Below are 5,978 nucleotides of genomic sequence, written 5' to 3' on the forward strand. Positions count from 1 at the left end.
ATCAGCTGCCCCAGGTCTTTGCTTATATGTCTCCTCCTCTGGGAAACCCACCCTAATCTCCCACTTTCTGACCTCCCTAAATCCACGCCCACCCCCTGCAGTCAAAACAGTTTTAAAAACATCAATCAAATTGTGCCCCTACATTCTGACACCTTCAGCAGCTCCCTATTCTAGGAAGGAGGCTGTTGTAATTATTTGGAGTGCTTGGCCTCAGGAGGCACCTGGGCATCCTTTGGAGATAGACTTGGCATTCCAGCCTGCCCGTGTGGAGTCCACGTTGAGGTCTGGGTATAAAACCTCTGCTAACAGGGAGGTGTGGCTGTATCTGGAAATGCTCTTGTTCCCTGGATGTATTCCTGTGGGGACTTTGTGGGAAAGAGAAGGGGCTGGACCAGTGCCCGTCCAAAATGCTGTCACAGCACAACTCTAATGCCCCCCAAATCTTACGCACCCCCACGTGCTTCTGATGGGGTCGTCGTCCCCAGCTTCCCTTCTCAAAGGACAGCCTCCCCTGGAGTGTGCACACAGCCATAAAGCCCATGTGTGTTTTGCTAATTGATATAAATGACTTGTCATTCACAGCCCAGCATCGGTGCTGAGCACGTCTACATTAATTGGCTTGGAGGAGGAAAATTAAGTGCTTCAATTTGTCATTTTTCAAGATGAAAAATGGGAATGGAGAAAAACCACTCATTTGATAGAGAGGTGCTGTGAGTAACTGAAACCCCCTTTGGGGAGGGGACAAATGCTCTCTCAGGAAGGGGTCTGGGTTGGGAGTAGCCCTAGGGAAAGGGAGGTGAGCCCGCACCTCCAGCAGCCCTTCATATGCAGAAAGTGTTTCACAATGACAGAGTGCTTTTCAAAGGCAGTTCTCATCCAATGTTCACAATTGCCCTGTGGGTACCAGTACACTGACAGGATCCTAAAGTTGCAAGGACAGAAAACGCAACTCCAGGAGATGTAAGCAGAAAGAAAATGTATGGGTTCATAAACTAAAAAGTCCCGAGGATGGGGTGGATCTCAGGTGGGGCTGGGTCCAGGGACTGTAGCCAGTTTCTCCCAGCCTTACAGTACTGTTCCTTTCCTCTTCCCTCACTGGGGGGAGATGCTATCTTGCCAATGCAGTAACCTCAGAGAGAAGACCTTCCCTTCCTGGTGGCATCTGCAGATTTCTTAGGATTCACCCAGTTGGACCAACTTGGTCACATGCCCATATCTGACCCAAACTCTGGGGTCACGGGGATTTGTTCATGGCCAGGGTTACCCTCTGAGGTACCACGGTGTCAGTTTAGAAACGGTGCTCCTTTTTCTTGGGAGAAGCAGCCTTGCGCCAGGACTTGGGCTTGGGGTGGGGCAGGGATTTCAGCCCCTTTTGCGGGTACCACCTGCCCTGGTGTAGCCAGTGGTCTGGGATGTGCGGACTGCCAGGCCAGGGTCATGGATCCCAAATGCAGGGGGTATGGGGCTTGCCTCACTCATAGCTCATGAGCCAAGAATGCAGGACAGAGGTTCCCCAAAGGGCACTCAGGGTGCTGTGGCCAGAAGGGAGACTTCATTCCTTCAGTTAGCGTATTTCTATAAAGTACCCACTATGTGCCAGGGCTGCTCAGTGAAGACCGTGGACCTAGATCCCTGCCCTCATGGGACATCCAGCCTAGTTTGGGGGAAGAGACAAAACCGAAATCCATGGATTTCTTAGTCATGGGCACTCACGACCGCAGAGCTGTGGAGAAACGGAAGCAGGACAGGGACAGTGTATGGCATCAGATGGGCAGCTGTGGCCGGGCAGTGATGGCCTCAGGGACAGGCTGATGTCTGAGCAGAGAGAGGGGGTGAACCGCACGACTGCTCAGGAAGAGGTTCCCCGGGAGCCTCCCCTCCTCCCCAGGGGCTGCTGGCTCCCTGCTGGTGCTCCACCGGCAGCCTGGGGAACACAAAGCAGCAGCCTCTAATGAAGACTCGGCCATCAGGCTGCCTTCCTCCTCCGCAGCTGAGAGGACCCACAGGGACACAGCGGGAGGAGGAGAGAAGCCTCAGGGTGAGGAGCGTGGGCAGGAGGGAGGGGGGAGAGGGAAGGGAGGCTGTCAGCTTCCCTCAGAGCACCTCCAGGGCCCCGAGACGCCTTCACCAGCCTGAGTGCAAATCCACACTTTGCCTCCAATTATGCTTGGGTGCCTGAGGCAGGGCAGGCTAGGGGGGTGAGAGGCCCAGGGCATCCCCAGGGCCAGGCTTTATGCTGGCAAGATGGCCATTCCAGGAGGTCCAGGGGTGAAGCACCAAGGAGGCTCAAAACCAGACCCAGGAGCCTGAAGGAGAGCAAACACCTCTGCCCAGGGCTTCCCCAGGGAGGGGGGCCGTGCCGCTGAGACCCACTGCCAGCCCAGGGCTCGGGGCATTTTGGCAGAATACCTGTGCCCTGAATTCCTTCACCTTTTCTAAATCCAGCCTGAACATCTGGAAGTTCTCAGTTCACATACTGTTGAAGCCTGGCTTGGAGAATGTTGAGCATTACTTTGCTAGCATGTGAGATGAGTGCAATTGTGCAGTAGTTTGAGCGTTCATTGGCATTGTCTTTCCTTGGGATTGGGATGAAAATAGACCTTTTCCAGTCCTGTGGCCACTACTGAGTTTTCCAAATTTTCTGGCATACTGAGTGCAGCACTTTCACAGCATCATGTTTTAGCATATTTGGGTCATAGAAAAAGCAAGAGAATTCCAGAAGAACATCTGTTTCATTGACTACACTAAAGCCTTTGGTTGTGTGGATCACCACAAACTGGAAAATTCTTAGAGAGATGGGAATAGCAGACCACCTGACCTGCCTCCTGAGAAATCTGTATGCAGGTCAAGAAGCAACAGTTGGAGCAGGATATGTAACAACAGATTGGTTCCAAACTGGGAAAGGAGTACATCAAGGCTGCTTAGTTAATTTATATGCAGAGTACATCACGTGAAATGCCAGACTGGAGGAAGCACAGGCTGGAATCAAGATTGCTGGGAGAAATATCAATAACCTCAGAAATGCAGATGACTCTACCCTTATGGCAGAAAGTGAAGAGGAACTAAAGAGCCTCTTGATGAAAGTGAAAGAGGAGAATGAAAAAGCTGGCTTATAACTCAACATTCAAAAAACGAAGATCATGGCATCCAGTCCCATCAGTTCATGGCAAATAGATGGGGAAACAATGGAAACAGTAACAGACTTTATTTTCTTGGGTTGCAAAATCACTGCAGATGGTGACTGCAACCATGAAATTAAAAGACCCTTGATCCTTGGAAGAAAAGCTATGACAAACCTAGATAGTATCTTAAAAAGCAGAGACATTACTTTGCCAACAAATGTCCATCTAGTAAAAGCTATGGTTTTTCCAGTAGTCATGTATGGATGTGAGAGTTGAACCATAAAGAAGGCTGAGTGCTGAAGAAGTGATGTTTTTGAACTGTGGTGTTGGAGAAGACTCTTGAAAGTCCCTTGGACTGCAAGGAGATCAAACCAGTCAATCCTAAAGAAAATCAGTCCTGAATATTCATTGGAAGGACTGATGCTGAAGCTGAAACTCCAATATGTTGGCCACCTGATGTGAAGAACTCATTGGAAAAGACCCTGATGCTGGGAAAGATTGAAAGCAAGAGAAGAAGGGGATGACAGAGGATGAGATGGTTAGATGGCATCATCGACTCAACGGACATGAGTTTGAGCAAACTGTGGGAGCTGGTGATGGATAGGGAAGCCTGGGGTGCTGTAGTCCACAGGGTTGCAAAGAGTCGGACAGGACTGAGCAACTGAATGACATGTGTACTGGGTGTGCAAGTGTGTGCACAAGCAGGACTGCATGGACCCGGTGGGCTGGGCTGCATTGCCTTTTGTGTACTTGGAGGTGGAGGCTAGATCCTGCAGGATCACAGTGTATGCATGGGGATTATATGAGGCGTCTGAAGTTAAGACTTTTTATTTGCTCCCTACACACCATTCCATGTGGCATTTACTTTTCCAGACCTGCACAACCTCCAAGTCTGGTGAAATGCCACCAGTGAAATACCACCAAGCAAGGCCTAGTGTCTCCTGTGTTTCCTCCCTGCCTCCATCTCCTTCTCAACCACCTTCTTACCCAAGAATGGACAGTCTTAAGGGACGATGTTCATTAGCTCCAAAGAAGTCTGTCTGAATCAAACAGGACTGGAGTCCTCCTGTCTCATATTAATTTTTGTAATAAAGATGATAAAACACCTACCATTGATTGTCAATCACCCTACGCCAGGCACTATTCCAAATACTCGAGATCTCACTCAAGCCCCACCCCAAGAAGTCCAGTTCAGTAGTATTTTCCCCACCCATCATTTACAGATGAGGAAACTGAGGTTCAAGTTGGGCAGTGAGTGATCCAGGTTGTGAGTGGTAGAGGCAGGATTTGAATTTAGGACAACCCACTCCAGGGTAAAATCATCTTCCAATTCCAGGGCAGGAGTATGTGCCCAAGAACAGCCAAGAAAACCCAGGAAGGAAGGAGGAATAGAGATTGACAAGGTGGAAGGGAGCAGAGGCTGTAAGCAAGTCGATGTGGTTCAGACTGTGGAATAACCAAAGTAAATCTAGCAAAACATTACAGTGACCCCAGAATATAATCCCAGGAGAGATGAGACGTTAATATTCCTGCCAGGTACTGGCAATTTTTAAAAATCACCATTAATTTTTTTTTTTTTTTTTACTGTGGTTGTTGCTATTATCATGAATGATTGAGTGGGATCTATTCATTATCCCAGAGGAGATTGGAGCATTTACTTCTTACCCCAAACTATGAAGCATTTGGGGCAGAGAGGCATATCACACAGCATCTTAGGGATTTTCCCAACCTGCTTTGCAAACTGCAACCCATTTTTGCAGACAAAAGAATGGAAGTGAAGAGGCTCAGGAATGGATATCCTAGGGCCACCTACCAAGGCAGAGACAGGGATGGAGGGAGAGAGGAACAGCTCCAACTCAGGGCACCAGCAGCTGGTCGGTGGGGAGGTGGTGATGGGAAGGAAAATAAAGCGAAACCTCGGTGCATCACCTCCTGCGGGGGCCTCCAGCCCAGCAGATTTGTGACCCGTAAGGCTCCCAGGGAGCCTGAAACTACGCTTCCCTCCCTCTTTTTTTCCCGGGGAGCACTGAGTATTGTCTTGGGGCTGGGGGCCAGGTCTTCAGGCAGCTGAAGTCACCATCCCTCACCAGGATGGACTCACAGTCAGTAAGTCACGGGGTTAGGAACCCGTGAGTCCCCCCTCCCCATGGTTTTTACTACAAGCCAAGCCTGCTGCCTGCACAGAGACTGCCTCCTCGGGAAGATGAACCAAATGACAGGCTTTCAGCAAGCAGCTCCATGTCCCTCCACGACCATCGGCGTGTACTGCAAAGGCCAGCTCACACCTCTTCCCCAACCTTCTGGACAAAAAGCATTGTCTGGATCCACCCCCAGCTCTGTCCTGCTGCCAGCCGCTCACCCTGGCTCACCCCTCCCACCCATCTTCTGGGTTCTCTGGGCCCCCTGCTGTGACCGGCTATTTTGTCATATTTTTATAGGAAAAGTGGCTCGATAGACATAAAAGTACAAAGATCGAGAACAAGGGCACGTGGGCCAACATACCCAGAAAGGACAATTACTAACATTTTATCCCACTTGTGCCTCTAGTTCTTTTTAAATAAAGGCGATACAAATTCGATAAATAAATGCAAATAAAGATAAAAGATCCCTGTTATTTCCCAGAATGTCCGATTTCCTCACCTCGGAGACAATTGTGAATTTAGAGTGTACCCTTCTAAATCAGTAACTTTTAAACAATTAGTAAGCTTTTATTTTTTAGAGCATTTTAGGTTCACAGGAAAATTAAGCAGAAGGTAGAGAATTCCCGTCTACCTTCTGCCCCTTTGTGTGCACAGCCTCTCCCATTATCAACATCCCCCATCAGAGTGGGACACTCGTTACGATCCATGAACCTAC

The sequence above is a fragment of the Capricornis sumatraensis genome, chromosome 15 (assembly GCF_032405125.1).
Source record: "Capricornis sumatraensis isolate serow.1 chromosome 15, serow.2, whole genome shotgun sequence".
NCBI lineage: Eukaryota > Metazoa > Chordata > Mammalia > Artiodactyla > Bovidae > Capricornis > Capricornis sumatraensis.